Below are 19968 nucleotides of genomic sequence, written 5' to 3' on the forward strand. Positions count from 1 at the left end.
TTTCTTTACACCATACTTCCATTATACTTTCCAGATTGTAATATTTAATTATGTGTAACTGCAGTTATTCCCATAGTTATTGCTCTCCTTGTACAAGCACCCATGTACCTGACTGACACTACCATAGCACAATGGATCTAATAAAGAACAACAAAAACTGCATCACAGTATTTATAGTTGGTCTTTGCTGGGTCTTGGAAAGGTCTTCTGGGGATCATAATGGTTACCCATCTTTTTTGAACAATCACCACACTTCTATAGGAAGGTTGTGGTTGAATGGGGAACAACCTACTGTGCTCTGAATAAATATTTTACCCAACTTATAGATTTCTTGTTTTTTTTGTTTTTTTGGCACATCTAAATGTAAGCTTTGGTTAAACCTAACTTTCCCAATGCCCAACATGCAGAACCAACAAATCACTTAAATAGAACCTGTCTGACAACATGAAGTAGGTCTAAAAGACCTCAAAAAACAAAACAAAATGCTCTGATCTAAATACATTTTAAAACAGATGTCATAGACAGTGAGATCAATCTGTCTTAAAAGGGTTGCAAAGCCATTTCTAATGCTTTAGGGATCCAGTTAACAACAGTGAGAGCTATTATCCACAAATGAACAAAACACTGAACAGTGGTGAACCTTCGCAGGAGTGGCAGGCCTATTAAATTTACTGCAGCAGTGCATCTACCACTCATCCAGGAGGTCACAAAACAACCAAGAACAACATTAAAAGCACAGCTGGCCTCTCTCGCTTTAGTTAAGGTCAGTGTTCAAGATTCAACAATAAGAAAGAGACTGGGAAAAAATGACATTAATTGCAGAGTTCCAAGGTAAAAAAAAACAATGCTAACCATAAAGAACACAATGGCTGCCTCACATTTGCCCAAAAACAACATGTTGACAATCCCCAAAACATCTGGGAAAATATACTGTGGACTAATGAGACTTTATGGAAAGTGAGACTTTATGGAAAGTGTTTCCTGTTACATCTCTGGTGTAAAACGAACATAGCATTTTAGAAAATGAACATCATACTAACAGTCAAACATATGGTAGCGGTGTGATGGCCTGAGGCTCCTTCTGTGCTTCAGGACAACGACGGCTTTAAAAATTGATGAATTCTGTTCTTTAGCAAAAATTCCTGAAGGAGTCTGTGACCTTAAACTCAACTGTACTTGTATTATGCATAGGAACAGTGATCCAAAACACACCAGTAAGTCAAAAGAATTGCTTAAAAAAAAAAAGGTTTTGGAGAGGCCCAGACAAAGTCCGGACTTATATCTGAGGGAGATGCTGTGGTGTGGCCTTAAACAGGCTAGTGGCAGTTACTTTTTCTACACAGGACAGGGTTGCTTTGGATATCCTTTTTTCTTAATAAATGAGATCACCATTTAAGAATTCAATTGTTTTATATTTACTCAGGTTATGTTTGTCTGACATTAAAATCTGTTTAATTATCTCAAACATTTCATTGTAACAAAAAAGCTAAAACAGAAAAAATCCCTAAGGGGCTAAATACTTTATCACAGCACTGTATTGCCACACCCCGTGTGATCGTGCACTATGTTTCTAACTGGAATCAGCAGGTCTATTAGTTCACTTTCCCATGCCAAGGCTACTGTTAACACCAGTGCAGAGATAGCTACATTTGGAGTGATGCCATAACTAGTAGACATTTACTGATATCATTATCAAGGATACATTTTGGTTCTGCGTTACTATGGCAACAACCATGTGCGAGTATGGCAGCTCCAAGTAGTAGGACCTATTCTGCTAAAGTTGTGGAGGAACACATCAGTCTTACTACTGGCCTCCTATGAGGGGAATCACACTGTATGACTTCCAGAACCCTTTGGTAGTAATTAATGGCGCCCTCATGGCACAGCTCAATTTCAACAAGACAGTCCCCGTCCGAACACTATGTGTGTTTCTGCTACATGTCGGGTATTACCTTTGTATACCAAACGGTCTTTAATCAAACGTGTGATCAGTGCTTATCTGTTGAACTTCAGCTAAGGTACAACAGCGGCAGGCAGATTGACCATACTGCTGTATGACTGTGGCCAGATTGGACCCCACACCCTACTGGAACAGGGTAAGGGTATGATTCAAGTCTCCTTTTTTAAATGCAGAAAAGCATCTGGGGGATGTGTTGGCATGCTGCTATACGGGAGTTGCAAATCTTAAAAGTTTAAAGCATCTGCTGCTAATCAGGCTTGTTGACAGATACCACAGAGCACCTTAGGCCTTTTTGAGCTGATGCATAATTGAGCAGAAGCTGTTTAGCTGCAAAATACTGGGTTGGAGGTTTTAATGCGACTAATTGATAGAATGTTTTATGTTGAGCTTTTTTGACACCTATATTTGTTAACCTTGCCATTGTTTAGGTTTTATAGATGAAAACTGAGCATGTTTGTCTTACATTGTCTGGCAATTATGATGCTTACTCTGTGAAAGCCTTGCTCTACTGATAATTAAGCAGATTGAAACAATAGCAATACAATTTCAAGAGCAACTTCTAATTGTGGATATAAGCAACATTTCTAGAGACAGAATAATAATGTTGCAGATTTTAAGCCTATATCAAGGGTACTTTTCATTATTTCATTGTTTTAATTCAATTACCAGAAAGACTTCGGTGTTGTTGTGTAATTATGCTCATTATGAAAATAATCCTATTGCAGCTTTTGCACAGATTCACATTTCACTGATCACTGAGGGAATTAAAGCAAGATTACTTTGACTTCATCAGATTTTAAGGTTTTAAAGATTAGAAAAGAAGATTAGAGTTTGAAACACTAATTAAAATATTCTGTTAGTTTTTTTTTAAATGACTGTGTGAAACACCAACAATCAAGATGAGTCTATAATGTGCTCCTGAACTAACACTCATTTACGTCATTCTGGAGAGGTTGGAGCTTCAAAATGATCTGGTACAGAGTAAAGATGTTAAGTTGATGAAAGAAAGGCAAAAGAAATAAATTAAAAGTACTCGTACTTGTAACCTAAATTCAATTAATGTTGGACCAACTGTATTTACATTTATTATGTATAACCTGTACGACTAATTTCCGTCACCCCCAGGATTCCACATTCTTTTGTTGCTAAATCAATTTCACTTTAGAAATCAATGTACAACATCCAACAGCAATTTTAAAACATGTTCCAACTCTAGGTGTTTAATTAATCATATGAAAATTAAAAGTAAAAAGAGAGAGTTTGACCTTAGTCCTTCGTCCTCTGAGAGCTAACCCATGTCCGCAGACCATGACTATTTTTACATTATTTTCAATTATCAGCTGAAACAGAGAAACCCTTGGGGGAAGGTAGCCTCATTTTTCTGCCGAGGCCCTGTCATTGAGTCACATTAAAATCATTCTTTATATGCCTCAACTGTGGAAACATGGTTAGTCGGTTCGCACAATGCTTTTCACTCTCAGTGCCCTGCAACCTCCGTGTTTTAAGAGTGCAAGAAGACACAAGAATACAGATTCAGTCAGTAACAATTTTATCACTAAATTAAGACAAATTTAACATGGAATTAGATTTATTCTGTCAAACTGAGTTCCATAATGTAACATCTTTCAAAATATCATTAACACAGGTTAATTTATTTCATCAATCCATGTATAAGAGTAAAACTCATAATTTTTCTTAATTTTGATGATTTTTGCTTAAAACAAGTAAGAAATTTAGAATATAAAAACAAGTGACTGACTATTTAAGGTCAGGGTATGAGTTTGAGATTCTGAAGTAGATCCCAAACCTCAAAAGGATGTACACAAATTACAACACTCCAAATCCGTCCTGTGCACCAGTGGAATGTCTATTCAGTTTAGGCGGATTGGTGCTTTCTCTGCAAAGAATCAGACTTTCTGGTAGGTTTCAGAAGCTTTAGCTAATGCAATATAACCACTGTTTAACAACAAAAGACAGCAAAAAATCATAAGGCTTTGTCAGAGTAACTATAAATGAGGCATGCGACTTATTTCTTCTCTGCATTTTACCAACTATTGAAAAACGTAAATGTTAATTACTCAGAAATTATTTTATTGCTGTATTTTATTTTCATCCATTCGAACGAAGGAGTATAAACACAAAAACATAATGTAATTTCATATGCTGGACTATGCAGAAATATAAATTAACAGAATAAAGATTTGCTTTATTTAATTAAAACAGGGTGGAATGTGCAGAAAATATGAATACAAGTCAGAGACTGTTGCACTTCATTTAATTTTTGCTGGATAAAATGTGCATAAAGTTAAAAGATTGAAACTAATAACACGTTTTGAAAAAGAGAAAGTTTCATTTGATTCAATTTTATATGACGAATTTGCAGAAAGAATAGAAATAGGGTGAATGGTTTGTTGCTTTATAGCATATTCAGATTGTGCATCATATTTTTAAAAAGTAACTAAGTAATCAGTGAAGTACCTAATTACTTTTGAAAATTAGTAATCAGTAAAGTACCTGGATTACTTTCTTAGAGAAGTAATCAGTAACTAATTAGTATTTCCAAGTAACTTGACAAAAACTGTTCATATTACATTTGTGCATTAAAATATATATTTTTATGGTCTTGTGTGATATTGTATAAATTGTCCAATAAACACTATTTGGGGTTTTTGTGAGCTGTATGTATGTATATAAGACAAACACTTAAAGTATACCACTATGTGTGCAAATTAATCTATAAAATAAGTTTCACTTTTTGCATGGACCTCCTGGATTAAATGAACTGTTCAATGAACTGTTTATTAAGATGTACTTTTTTTATGCAGATAGCTGCACTCCCAGTACTAGCCTTCTTTTAGATTACCAAACATTTGTTCATGCAAATTTCCTCCTGCATGTTCTCTTAGGCCCTATTTAAACTACCCACCTATAATTAAAGACAATCAATATCTCTGAAATGTTGACATCTCACTGTCTCTGACAATACACACTGGAAAAGTGAGTAATATTGATAACTATACAACGAAAAATGTTTTTCATGTCATTACAACCCTAGTGCTCTACAGTAGTGAAAGAACTCCTGCTGACAGGTGCAATCGCGAGGTGTTACTTCATCGAACCACCCTTCCTGAAATGTCACTGAAAAACACGGAAAAAAAATGTCACTTGAGTAATCGTAGCATTCAGCTGTGGGCCTTGTGGCTGGGATAATGATACTGTCTTGTTGTGCACCAAATACATCTTTGCTCAGCGTGACAGCGTCTTAATTAATAAACACTCTCGGGGTTCCTGAGTGGACTGGGGTGCCCGCGGGTGATTGGCAGATGGATTAATACTGTCAGACCCCCGAGACACGTGTCACTTTCCACTTGAAGCTATTGCTTCTTGTTTCAAGGACAGTTTTAAAACCTTGATGCCTGTCCTCCGTCTGAACGACCGTTTTGCTGCACTGAAGTAACAAATGGGTCAGTATCATTAAAACAAAAGCCTACAAACTCTAGAGTTAGACCATATCCATGTTTTTACCAATAAACCTTTGAACAGAATAATCAGGTTATATGATATTATCTGCCTGCACAGACTGAATGTACTTTGATCAGTTTGTGTTCTCGTAAGCACTTTAGGTGTCAGTTTTCTGTTTAGTTACCTTATATTTTCAACTAGCATTTTTTCCCTTCAGGTTTCCAGTCAGTTTTTCTACTGCTGTTCTCCGTTCTGTCACTTAGACTCACGGGTTCTTCTCTCAAGCAATCAACCAATGCTTTATCTCTCTCCTTTCCTTCAGATGTTCACCAGTTTGTCCTTCTTTCTCATGCCAGTCCTTCCAGTGTTTCACTGTTGTTAGCTGCTTTTTATACTCTGCCTTCACCCCTTGTAAGATTGATATTTACTCTGATTAGAAATACACTCTTCAAAAAAATAAAGGGAACACTTAAATAACACAATATAACTCCAAGTAAGTCAAACTTCTGTGAAATCAAACTGTCCGCTTAGGAAGCAACACTGATTGACAATCAATTTCACATGCTGTTGTGCAAATGTAATAGACAACAGGGCGAAATCTTTGGCGATTAGCAAGACACACTCAATTAAGTAGTGGTTCTGCAGTTGGGGACCACAGACCACTTCTCAGTACCTATGCTTTCTGGCTGATGTTTTGGTCACTTTTGAATGTTAGGGGTGATTTCACACTCGTGGTAGCATGAGACGGACTCTACAACCCACACAAGTGGCTCAGGTAGTGCAGCTCATCCAAGATGGCACATCAATGCGAGCTGTGGCAAGAAGGTTTGCTGTGTCTGTCAGCGTAGTGTCCAGAGCCTGGAGGTGCTACCAGTAGACAGGCCAGTACACCAGGAGACGTGGAGGAGGCCATAGGAGGGCAACAACCCAGCAGCAGGATCTCTACCTCCGCCTTTGTGCAAGGAGGAACAGGAGGAGCACTGCCAGAGCCCTGCAAAATTACCTCCAGCAGGCCACAAATGTGCATGTGTTAACCAAACTGTTAGAAACCGACTCCATGAGGATGGTATGAGGGCCCGACGTCCACAAATGGGGGTTGTGCTCACAGCCCAACAACGTGCACGACGCTTGGCATTTGCCAGAGAACACCAGGATTGGCAAATTTGCCCCTGGCGCCCTGTGCTCTTCACAGATGAAAGCATGTTCACACTGAGCACATGTGACAGACGTAACAGAGTCTGGAGACATCGTGGAGAACGATCTGCTGCCTGCAACATCCTTCAGCATGACCAGTTTGGCAGTGGATCAGTAATGGTGTGGGGTGGCATTTCTTTGGAGGGCCCCACGGCTCGCCAGAGGTAGCCTGACTGCCATTAGGTACCGAGATGAGATCCTCAGACCCCTTGTGAGACCATATGCTGGTGCGATTGGCCCTGGGTTCCTCCTAATGCAGGACAATGCTAGACCTCATGTGGCTGGAGTGTGTCAGCAGTTCTTACAAGATAAAGACATTGAAGCTATGGACTGGCCCGCCCGTTCCCCAGACCTGAATCCGATTGAACACATCTGGGACATCATATCTCACTCCATCCACCAACGTCACGTTGGAAATCCCTCCGGAGACCATCCGCCGTCTCATCAGGAGCATGCCCAGGCATTGTAGGGAGGTCATACAGGCACGTGGAGGCCACACATAATACTGAGCCTCATTTTGACTTGTTTTAAGGACATTGCATCAAAGTTGGATCAGCCTGTAGTGTGTTTTTCCACTTTAATTTTGTGTGTGACTCCAAATCCAGGCCTCCTGTTGGACCACTTGTTTGCTGAATATTGGACCATTTGCACGTTGCTGGACGCCACCAGGCCTCCTGGCGTTTTCGGCCATTTTGTATCCAGGACAGTCCGTTCCTAAAGATCCCGTCGGCCCATGCAGCTGATAAGACAGGAGCGTCGCAGCCCTGAGGCCACCGACAACTATATAACAGAGGATGAGACGACCCACCATTTGCCTTCAGCTGGAGACCATGACACAGTTACCAACATCTGAAGCATCACCTGGAGAAGAGTTCCGAGTGGATTTCATTTATTCTCCTTTGTTGGCCAGCGAAAAATTCATAAAATAGGTTTCTGGAATAAGAAGGCCAGAAATTTCACTTTGCCGATCGAAGACGTGAGCTTAACACGTAACCAAAAAAAAATCCCACGGAGTTTCAAGGAGACGAATTGCCACCTTGTTTTGGTCCTAGTCGACTGCTGATGGTCAGCTCATATTTTTCCTTTTTGCCAAGGAGGACAAAGGACGAAGATTGACCGCTTTTCCTGAAGTTAACTGTGGACGCACATTAAATTCCAACTTTCCCCTTCCTTTCTCAACTCCGCTCAGAAGGAAGGCTTCAACAAAGTAAAACACATCCTTTTATTAATTTATTTTATTTCTTTATTAGGAAAAACCGGGCCGGGTAGTGGAGATTTTTAGTGCGATTAGAGTCGCAGTTAGAGTCTCATGTGTTAGGAATTGTATGTGCATGCCATTGTTTTGAAACTCGCTGGTACTTCTGGAGACCGCCATGTCTCGCAAGTGTGTCTTTACCGTGCAAACACCTGTGCGCAGGTGCGCTGTGTAACTGGACTGTTATAATAATCTCATGGTGAAAGTCACCATTTTCTTTGTCTTCAACCTTACTGCTTACTAGCTTGCCGCCAAAAGATTTATAACTCTGTGTGCTCAGCCCGCACAGAGTTGGGGGATGTTTTATGACTGAGTAGAACTGAGTTACAGTTTGAGCTGCACCCCAACCTCCACTCACTACCACATCCCCTTTTGTCATATTATCATTTTTGCCATAACTGCTGGTTTGATCCCATACTGCTGTTTTGCTTTATTTTGTTTAGTTAGATATTTTACTCCTTCTGTGTAGAACTTTGCATGTTTGAGTAGGTGAAGATTATTAAATCGGAAGAGCGAGTGTATCGGGGCTGTGATTTAATAAATGTTCACATAGATAAACAGAAGGCGTTTTGTGTTTATTTTGTACAAGAGGGATTTGTCAGTCAATATAAGGTTGAAGTTCCACACGTTTTGGCAGAAACGGTCAATTAAACAGTGACATCTCTGGTAATAGTTAATTATTACTGAGTATTTAACGGTTGTAATTATCAAAGGTGTTGAGCCACAATTACAACACCAGAAGACATCTCTGGTCTAGATTCATAAATGAGGATTTTGCTTAAGAAATTAATTTGGTCAAATTATGATTTTTAATTATAATTATTGATAAAGATTAATTAATCAATAATCATAATTCTAACACCTCCATTGGTTAATAAATTTGATTTCCATTGATGATTATTGTGTGATGTTGTTGTCAGCCCATTCAACATTGTACAAAACAAAGTATTCAAAGAGAATATTTCATTTATTCAGATCTAGGATGTGTTACTTGAGTGTTCCCTTTATTTTTTTGAGCAGTGTATTTTCTATTAAGTATGAAGCATTCAGCCTTCTCTGGAAAGAAGGCCCGGACCAATTGCCAAACCTTGGATTTGTGAGGAGCAATGTGACTTCTGTCCTAGTTGTGGAACATCGGACCAGATCTTTTACCTCGCTGAACTTCTCTCAACATCATAGGAGTTTGTTTGTCCAGCCCAGGACAGTACATGATTTTTTAAGGGATATGGTAAAAGGCTAATGACTGCATCCTACATAGGATCTTGTGGAGCGTGTTGCAGGAGTACAAGGCGCCAGGGATGCGTATAACCCAAGCAAAAGCTGTGGCCATATTCTTGGTACAAAATAAAATTTGTTTCTAATTTCAGGTTGGACTCTGCCATGGCTGCCCCTTGTCCCAGATAAAGTTTGTGGTGTACATAGACAGGATTTCAAGGTTTAGTAGAAGAGAGGAGGATGTTTGATAAAATAAGAGGCGCTGTTTCTACCTTACACCAAAAGCACTCTGTTAAGTTAATTTGGAGACCGGATTAGGTTGTCTTCTGTGCACCTACCCTAGGAGGTTTTTTCGACACGTCCGAGAAGGACAACATTCCAAGACCGACCCAGAATATGTTGAAAGATTACACACCTTCAAGCCTGGGAAAGCCTTACAAGTCCCCTAGAATGAGCTAGAGAGTGCCACCAAGCATATGGGTGTCTGGGGTTTCCTCCTGGAACGGGTCACTTCTACAATCTGATCTCAGATAAGCTAGTCCAAGGATGAATGGATAAAATTCCACCATCATAATCTTGCCTGCCTTCTGTATTTAAAGAGAAGCAACTTATTTGCTTAACCAAAATCATATTATGGGAACCAGGAAAAATTAGTGCTATATTTCATCTTTGTGAATTAAAGAATTTCCATAAAAATCAGTAAGCTCCATTTTTCTGGTTGTGTAATCAACAGCCACTGTTGTTTCTGTTTCTTTTTATTGTTGAAGACCAACAAAATGTAACTGTTTTCTGGTTTGAGTTTAACTCATGTGGGATTGTCTTGCATATGGGGTGCATCCCGAACAAAGCAGGTATTATTACTTTTCATAATCATGGCTTAGAGACAGTTTGCTTCTTGTTCTTCTGTGATCTCCTTCTACCACATTATTGTTTTTAATGTTAGGAGACTGCCTCAAGTTTACCTATTCATGGCTTTAGTTTCCATTGTCTCTCTATTCTCTTCTGTCTCTGACAGCCACCACTTGCAAAGATTGTAACGGTGGTTAAATAGTTTTATGTTTTGACAGATTTGGCTTACATAACTTACAGAAGTTCTGTCTGTAATGACAATTTTTCTTCTTTTAATCTGACTGAAAAATAAACACAGATGAACAGAGCAAGGAATATAAAGCATCAACATGGTGCAGTAATTGTTTAAACATGGGAGTTACTCTCATAACAAATACTGCCCTAAATAAAAAACACTGGTGAAACTTTTACGAGTTTTAATGAAATAATGTCTGTGACTAACCATATTTTCAATAAAGCTGACTTCAATTTCATTAGTAACACCCTGGTACGATTACTATCAGACCAGTAGAATTGAGAAGTCACCTAAACAGAGCCTGTCTTACTACAAGAAGTAGAATAAGAGATCTTCAAAAGCAACACATCTTGCCCCGATCTAAAACAATTCAGGAACAGATGAGAAAAAAAGTCCAGAAAAAGTAAGATGCCATGTAAGTCTCCAAGCTACTGCACTTAGATATTTCTCCTGACTCCCTCTTTTTCACTGAATAAATCACCAAAGACAGTACCCCAGATGTTTGCAGGCACTTCATAAAAAGTCAATACATTAAATCAGCCTAAATATTTCCTATTATCTGACAAAATTACAAAAAATAAGAGAAAATTTTCTTTCACTTACTTCAAAGTCAGATTTACATAAATTTCCTTAGTAGTTGGTAGAATTGCCCTTTAAATTGTTTGACCGTCTGATGTTATTGTTCATAGGAAGACCTATTTGTTGCCAAGCCTTAACTTCCTGGCCGATGTCTTGAGAGGTTGCAACACAGGGTTCTTTCCTGATTATAATATTGTTTTTGTGATATGCACTAGTTCCCCGTGCAACACAACCACACACAACATGATGCACCCATCCTAGTACTTGGATATTGTCTTCTGCTTTGCAGGCTCCCCATTTTTCTTCAAATTGCCCATCTCTTCAGTTTAATTATTTGCTCAGACCACGGGACGTCTCCAAACATTTGACAACTGTAATCTGGCACTTTTCTTTTGCTTTTAGAGTAATGGCTTCTTCCTCTCTGAGTAGCCTTTCAGCCAACGTTGATACAGGACTCAGACCTGTGCATATTGAGATGCAAATTTAGAACCCAAATATTTTAATCGCTGGGACACCAAACCTGTCTCATTCCTGGGACCTTCATGCAATTGAAAATTGAACCACAAGATGAGGAATTTTGGAGGTCCATAATTCACTTCTTGATATCTTGGCTAATTTCTTTAGATTTTTGCCATGATGTCTCATAGGGAAGCATTGTGTTTGAGGGGGTCCTTAAGACAGATGTGCTTCCAATTAACTTAAGTGTCATGAAAAAGAAGTTTACCAAGCCATGAGATCATCATTTGGACTGGTCATTGTGCTATGTTATCACTCAAAGGTAACTTTTGGCTGCACCCACGACTGTCTTGTACTTCTTTAACTTTTATTTAACATATATTTCTCAATTTCAGACATAGGATTGAATATAACCATAGTCTGCTTAAACACAGTTGAAAATGAAATATTGTAAAAATGATGAAATATGCCCTCTAAATCTTATATGCTACAGCTAATAAATTAAAAACTGTTAAAAATTACCTTCCATTCTTGAAATATCCTTTAGATTTTTTAATTCTTTCTGAAACATTTCTCTTGCAGACTTGGTTGCTTTAACTCTGCCAACCCCTATCTTTTATGTTCTGAAATCAACATTTTATTTCCTTTTATTTCTCGCTCCGTCCCCCCAATGGGTTCTCCTTCATACTCGTTCTTTGGCTCAGCTCTGCCTCGGGCTCAACTTCTGAATCCATTTGTTTCTGGGAGATGATTGGCGGCTGGACTACAGCAAGGGACAGCTGGTCTCTGAGAAACCATGTCTGTGTTTGGAATACATTAATAGCCGGTGACTCAAGGTGCCTTGATGTAGTTGACAAGGTCGTGCAGCCTTTGACACTCCATCTTCTTTCAATATCTGCTGTGACATTTTGGATGTAGATATTTCTTTTCAGCACATCCTGAAATGAATTGAGCTCCATCCAATTTGTTTTATTGCCTCTATGCTGCATTAGAACGATATTAACACATATCTCTGTCACTCACTGGCATTGGCATTTCTCTTGTTAAATTGCCTGCTTTTACTGTCATAGGAAGCACATTTTCTAAGAATTCCCTGAAGTTAATCCAAACCTTTCCTTTATCAGAGATGGACAAAATGATGTGCCCCTGAGTTTTAATGCAGCATTTGTTATTCTTTCTTAATTACAAACTGCAGGTTTACCACTCCACAGGGCCATGGATAATTCAGAATTGCCTGTTTTAAATTAACTCCAGAGCCAGTCAATAGAGGAACTCACATCAGCTTCAAAGGTTTCACAAAAGACCAGATCAAGTGACAGAGAAATGCTATTTTTTCATGGTTATCACTGCATCTCTGTGGGAATCAGAGGTAATTAACATATATTAATTAATATACATTCTCTGTAAATGTTTGTTTATAAAACCGGTCTAATGCCATATGTGCTTGGCTTGTATTTTTCGTAAATGTAACTGAAAATTTCTATTACCTTGTGCTATAAGGAATTGCATAATGGGACTCCATTCTCCTGGAGTTACTGATTTCAGGGGTTTTTTGTTATTAGCTCCAGTGATATTCGATATGTGTCGTTGCATTCTGTGTACCATGCTTTAGTAGCACACTATTGACTTACTAAGTGTACATGTGACAAGACGTCATTGTGCGGCGCAGTAGCAGCTTGCTGAAGGCAGTTTTCAATTCCAGTTACGAAGGATTCGGTTATTCTTTAAGTTGTGGAAAGTGACTGAGTGACAGTCGTCTTAGCAGTTAGCAGGTAGGATTAGCTTCCTCAATTTCTCTTTCTGTTTAGCTAATATTTTAGTAAGCAGAATATGGGATAGCAAAGCTAACTTTTTGGTTAGCTGTGCCCACCACATTGTTAATGCATTGGGAGATTTTGGACAGATTGGCCCCACAGAACAAATAAACAGACGAACACAACAAGATGCAGTAACATCAGAAAAATCATGTCAAACTATTTCAGAGATGCCTACTGATGCAAAATGTACACATACGATGCATTGTATTTGACGTTTGTCACCATCTCGTGGTCAGACTGTGAAAGACACTTGGTTGTGATTTTATAGTATTAAGCTGTATTTGAAATACTGTAATGCTGGACCAGAACAGATTTTACCGAAACGTTTGCCCAAATTTGATGCCCTCTAAATTCAGCACAAAACAATGAGGAAATTTGTATTTGATGTATTACCTTTTGGCTTTGCTCCTTGGTAATAAAATATATACAGTTTGAATGACTTTTTTTCCCCCCTTAAATGGTGGAGCATTCTTGAGAGATGTCATCTGTGGGCTGTCCCTATGAAAAACGTCCTCTCTGCAAGTGCCAAAAAACCTTTGGAGGAGGAATTGTGATGGTCTGGAGTGGCATATACAGAACAATGACACTGAGCTGTGGAGGGTTTTAGTATCATAGCATGGAGAGGATGGAATGACCATCCAGCAGTCCTGACCATAACCCCCATTCACCACTTGTGGGATGGGGTTGAGGAAAGAAGGGGATGCCATTCCACAGTACTGAGTGACCAAGCTGCAGGCCATAATTGGAAGGTGTATCTAGACTGGTGAGGTTGTGTATTGTTCAAATTTGTTAAATGACTGCCAAAAATCTCAAGTTTTTACAGACTTTTACCATCAAATCTTAGAAAAGACACCTAATAAGAGTCCACAGCCAAAATAAGCTGAATGACATTGACAGAGGAAAATCTGACAAGCTTTTCATAAACAGTACTCAACTCTGTTGCTCAACCCACAATTTTTCATTTCATTTTCCCTACAAATGTGGCACCATTTAAAGGAATATAAACAGGCTTTTCTACAAATACAGGTCCTTCTCAAAATATTAGCATATTGTGATAAAGTTCATTATTTTCCATAATGTAATGATGAAAATTTAACATTCATATATTTTAGATTCATTGCACACTAACTGAAATATTTCAGGTCTTTTATTGTCTTAATACGGATGATTTTGGCATACAGCTCATGAAAACCCAAAATTCCTATCTCACAAAATTAGCATATTTCATCCGACCAATAAAAGAAAAGTGTTTTTAATACAAAAAACGTCAACTTTCAAATAATCATGTACAGTTATGCACTCAATACTTGGTCGGGAATCCTTTGGCAGAAATGACTGCTTCAATGCGGCGTGGCATGGAGGCAATCAGCCTGTGGCACTGCTGAGGTCTTATGGAGGCCCAGGATGCTTCGATAGCGGCCTTTAGCTCATCCAGAGTGTTGGGTCTTGAGTCTCTCAACGTTCTCTTCACAATATCCCACAGATTCTCTATGGGGTTCAGGTCAGGAGAGTTGGCAGGCCAATTGAGCACAGTGATACCATGGTCAGTAAACCATTTACCAGTGGTTTTGGCACTGTGAGCAGGTGCCAGGTCGTGCTGAAAAATGAAATCTTCATCTCCATAAAGCTTTTCAGCAGATGGAAGCATGAAGTGCTCCAAAATCTCCTGATAGCTAGCTGCATTGACCCTGCCCTTGATAAAACACAGTGGACCAACACCAGCAGCTGACACGGCACCCCAGACCATCACTGACTGTGGGTACTTGACACTGGACTTCTGGCATTTTGGCATTTCCTTCTCCCCAGTCTTCCTCCAGACTCTGGCACCTTGATTTCCGAATGACATGCAGAATTTGCTTTCATCCGAAAAAGTACTTTGTACCACTGAGCAACTGTCCAGTGCTGCTTCTCTGTAGCCCAGGTCAGGCGCTTCTGCCGCTGTTTCTGGTTCAAAAGTGGCTTGACCTGGGGAATGCGGCACCTGTAGCCCATTTCCTGCACACGCCTGTGCACGGTGGCTCTGGATGTTTCTACTCCAGACTCAGTCCACTGCTTCCGCAGGTCCCCCAAGGTCTGGAATCGGCCCTTCTCCACAATCTTCCTCAGGGTCCGGTCACCTCTTCTCGTTGTGCAGCGTTTTCTGTCACACTTTTTCCTTCCCACAGACTTCCCACTGAGGTGCCTTGATACAGCACTCTGGGAACAGCCTATTCGTTCAGAAATTTCTTTCTGTGTCTTACCCTCTTGCTTGAGGGTGTCAATAGTGGCCTTCTGGACAGCAGTCAGGTCGGCAGTCTTACCCATGATTGGGGTTTTGAGTGATGAACCAGGCTGGGAGTTTTAAAGGCCTCAGGAATCTTTTGCAGGTGTTTAGAGTTAACTCGTTGATTCAGATGATTAGGTTCATAGCTCGTTTAGAGACCCTTTTAATAATATGCTAATTTTGTGAGATAGGAATTTTGGGTTTTCATGAGCTGTATGCCAAAATCATCCGTATTAAGACAATAAAAGACCTGAAATATTTCAGTTAGTGTGCAATGAATCTAAAATATATGAATGTTAAATGTTCATCATTACATTATTGAAAATAATTAACTTTATCACAATATGCTAATATTTTGAGAAGGACCTGTAGAAAAATACCCACTTTTTGTGCTAATTATGCAAACCTGGGACAGGAAATTTTATTTGTTTTCTATTACATCCAATTGTGCGTAATGTCGCTAATTTGCATAATGCCTACATTTATATCTATGCTATGCACTACATTGAAATAAAAACCACACCTAATTTAGAATTTTTTTAATAGCAAAAGCACATTTTAAAAAATAATTATAAATGAATACAGGCAGTAAGGTCATTTTGAAGCCAAGACCACCTAACCACAGACAGAGTTAAGACCAAGGAAAGACCAAGATTTTAAGAGAGAGGACACCAAAACCAAACCAATGAGAGTCTAATTTAAGAAGCATTGCTTTAATTCTACTGATATAGCATTAGCTACAGACAGAGTAAGTGGATTCGACAGGTGGAGGTACAGCACAAAGCTCACTTATTGTTCTTTCTATTGGTCTGTTGTAAAGACATAAAAGCATCTGCATGCAGTTTTTACACAGGAAAATATGTTTCTTTCTCTGGTTTTCTCATTCCTCCCATTTTCTCATCCTTGACATGTAGGGGTTACAGCATTGATGTTTTCAAATTAGAAATGTTTGATAGCATTTGGATGCAGCCATGAGTTTCACACTAAGCTGCAGTAAAAAAGGATGCATTGTGGTCTTGATTGAAAGAAATCTAAAGTCCAGCACACCCAAGACTGATCAAAGGCCAAGGCCAATACCAGTCACAACAGTACATACAGTAAGGTGTTTGATGAAACAGCCATCAAACCACAAAGCAAATATTGTGTTTGATTCTGTCAGGGTCTGTGTGTGTGTGTGTGTGTGTGTACTGTGTATTTGTAATCATTGTCTCACTGTTTCTCAGTTGGTGCTGGAAGTTCTCGGGTACTCTGGGTGATAGGTGCGACGTATCTGCTGATTGCATGGAGGAGTACTTAAGCGGGAGGCAGCACTGCCAGTACTTCGATGCCAGAGTGTTTGCCTTAGTGGTAACAAGCTCAGCCTCTACTGATTTTTGCTTCGTTTTTGTGCTCCTAGTAACTTTGTATTTGCTCCCTCGCAGGTTTCAAACCTAAGGCTTTGTTTACCTTGCTGAGGCTAAACTACGCTCCAGAGGTTTCTGGGGAATTAAGATTATGGTCTACTGGAAATTGGATGTACGTTTTTGTGGACTTCGTTCCCAACCACCTGTACTTTTCGGACACGGACCAAGCTGGCGGCTTCCCACTTTCTCCTACTTCAGGACCAAGGCATAAGCATACCCTGTTCCACCCTCCAACACAAGTACCTGCACCTGAACTATCTCTGGTTCACACCCAGTCCTCTCAGACAGGACCAGAGATAACAGCTGAGCAACTTCTACCTCGCAAGCCAAGACCCTGAATCCCTCTACCCCTGGTGGTTCAAGCAGCAACAATTTAGTAAGCCATTTCTCAGATCTCTTTAGTCATTTTCTACGTTATCCTTTGTTCACCAGTCATTTCTCCTCTCTTCCCATACAGTTGGCATTTCCCGTCCTCGTTCCAGATTACTTTGCTGACAATAAAAACACCTTACATTTTGTTCCTACTTCTGGGTGTTTTTCTGTATGTGGGTCAAAGCTGTCTCAAAAACAATGACAGATTCAATGTTATTTTCTATCAAATTAATGTTTTGTTTTTAGGTTTTTGTAATGATCTTGTTTTATTCCAGTTTATTGGTTATGCAAGAGGCCTTGCTAGGTAAAATGTTTTCCCTTCCATCAAGTTATTATTTTTTTAATATCATTTGATATTTTGCGGCTCTTGTATATATATACATATATATATAAAAATGTACCTTTTAAGTGACAGACTTTCATTACATTTCAAACGCTTTTCCGTTTGGAATCCACAAAACAAGGAGTGAAAAAACAAAACTGTGGGGGATGTGATTTTTTTAGAGAAATCAAATAGGAGCCAGTGACTGTTTCTCATAGATCACTGTTTTCCAGATGCTGCAAATCTAATAATCCAACAAACATTTCAGAGTTATTGGATTTCGAGGAAAATAGGGAAGCTTTGTCTAAGCAGAAAACCTGCTTGAATCATGTCAGTTAGTTTATATGGAGCAGTTTGCATCCATGCTAGAAAGAAAGTACATCATATGTACTGTAAGTTATACAATGGTTACAACAAATGAGCTTCTTACCTAAACTAACCCATATCTGCAAAGCAATAGTTAAAAACTGGAACAGTAACAAACAAGGCTGGGCGGGGGCCATTTCTATCTTTCCATCTTACCACCCACCTAAGAGGAGGATGGTAAGATCTATTGCCAAGAGTGACATCCCTGGATCAACAGATCTCCATAATAACCAGCATATGCTATCTACATCAGATTTTACATAAACAATTTCTGACAATAACAATCCTGCCACTGCTGCCCAGCTGGGTTTCGTGCCTTCTCTGTCTCTATACTTTGATTATAGTAATGTCACAGTAACCGGCATAAAGAAATGAAGACCACCAATGGTTTCTCAATTCTTCCTGATTGAAACCAAACTCCCTGCTCCCTGATCCTTGCTCCAACCACACATAGCTGAGTTTCCTGACTTCTGTCAACCTGCTTTTTCTTATAACTTTCTTCTCAGCCAATCTAACTGCTTGTATCCTCAGGCAGATTAACCACTGCATCGTAGAAATCCAATTGGGCTATAAAATCACCAGCCACTTTAACCATTTAGACAACTGGCAAATTAGTCAATCACAGGGCAGCAGCTCAGAGATTTGGGCATCTATACAGTACAGACGAAACGTTTGGACACATCTTCTCATTCAAGGAGTTTTCTTTATTTTCATGACTATTAATATTGTAGCTTCACACTGAAGGCATCAAAACTATGAATTAACACATGTGGAATTATATACTGAACAAAAAAGTGTGAAACAACTGAAAATATGTCTTATATTCTAGGTTCTTCAAAGTAGCCACCTTTTGCTTTGATTACTGCTCCGCACACTCTTGGCATTCTGTTGATGAGCTTCAAGAGGTAGTCACCTGAAATGGTTTTCCAACAGTCTTGAAGGATTTCCCAGAGATGCTTAGCACTTGTTGGCCCTTTTGCCTTCACTCTGCGGTCCAGCTCACCCCGAACCATCTTGATTGGGTTCAGGTCCGGTGACTGTGGAGGCCGGGTCATCTGGCGCAGCACCCCGTCACTCTCCTTCTTGGTCAAATAGCCCTTACACAGCCTGGAGGTGTGTTTGGGGTCATTGTCCTGTTGAAAAATAAATGATGGTCCAACTAAACGCAAACCGGATGGAATAGCATGCCGCTGCAAGATGCTGTGGTAACCATGCTGGTTTAGTATGCCTTCAATTTTGAATAAATCCCCAACAGTGTCACCAGCAAAGCCCCCCCACACCATCACACCTCCTCCTTCATGCTTCACAGTGGGAACCATGCATGTAGAGTCCATCCGTTCACCTCTTCTGCGCGGCACAAAGACACGGTGGTTGGAACCAAAGATCTCAAACTTGGACTCATCAGACCAAAGCACAGACTCCCACTGGTCTAATGTCCATTCCTTGTGTTCTTCAGCCCAAACAAGTCTCTTCTGCTTGTTTCCTGTCCTCAGCAGTGGTTTCCTAGCAGCTACAGGTCCTTCTCAAAATATTAGCATATTGTGATAAAGTTCATTATTTTCCATAATGTATTGATGAAAATTTAACATTCATATATTTTAGATTCATTGCACACTAACTGAAATATTTCAGGTCTTTTATTGTCTTAATACGGATGATTTTGGCATACAGCTCATGAAAACCCAAAATTCCTATCTCACAAAATTAGCATATTTCATCCGACCAATAAAAGAAAAGTGTTTTTAATACAAAAAACGTCAACTTTCAAATAATCATGTACAGTTATGCACTCAATACTTGGTCGGGAATCCTTTGGCAGAAATGACTGCTTCAATGCGGCGTGGCATGGAGGCAATCAGCCTGTGGCACTGCTGAGGTCTTATGGAGGCCCAGGATGCTTCGATAGCGGCCTTTAGCTCATCCAGAGTGTTGGGTCTTGAGTCTCTCAACGTTCTCTTCACAATATCCCACAGATTCTCTATGGGGTTCAGGTCAGGAGAGTTGGCAGGCCAATTGAGCACAGTGATACCATGGTCAGTAAACCATTTACCAGTGGATTTGGCACTGTGAGCAGGTGCCAGGTCGTGCTGAAAAATGAAATCTTCATCTCCATAAAGCTTTTCAGCAGATGGAAGCATGAAGTGCTCCAAAATCTCCTGATAGCTAGCTGCATTGACCCTGCCCATGATAAAACACAGTGGACCAACACCAGCAGCTGAC

General features: G+C 39.6%; 1 long non-coding RNA gene across 1 annotated transcript; it reads left to right on the forward strand.

Annotated features, from left to right (window-relative positions):
- Window positions 1-1780: 1780 nt before the first annotated feature.
- Window positions 1781-17244, forward strand: LOC124882644. The gene is made up of 4 exons (XR_007041953.1): window positions 1781-2096; window positions 16509-16632; window positions 16707-17064; window positions 17146-17244. It is a non-coding gene; the product is annotated as an uncharacterized LOC124882644 (long non-coding RNA).
- The last annotated feature ends 2724 nt before the right edge of the window (window positions 17245-19968 follow it).

This window comes from Girardinichthys multiradiatus, chromosome 17, assembly GCF_021462225.1.
Source record: "Girardinichthys multiradiatus isolate DD_20200921_A chromosome 17, DD_fGirMul_XY1, whole genome shotgun sequence".
Lineage (NCBI taxonomy): Eukaryota > Metazoa > Chordata > Actinopteri > Cyprinodontiformes > Goodeidae > Girardinichthys > Girardinichthys multiradiatus.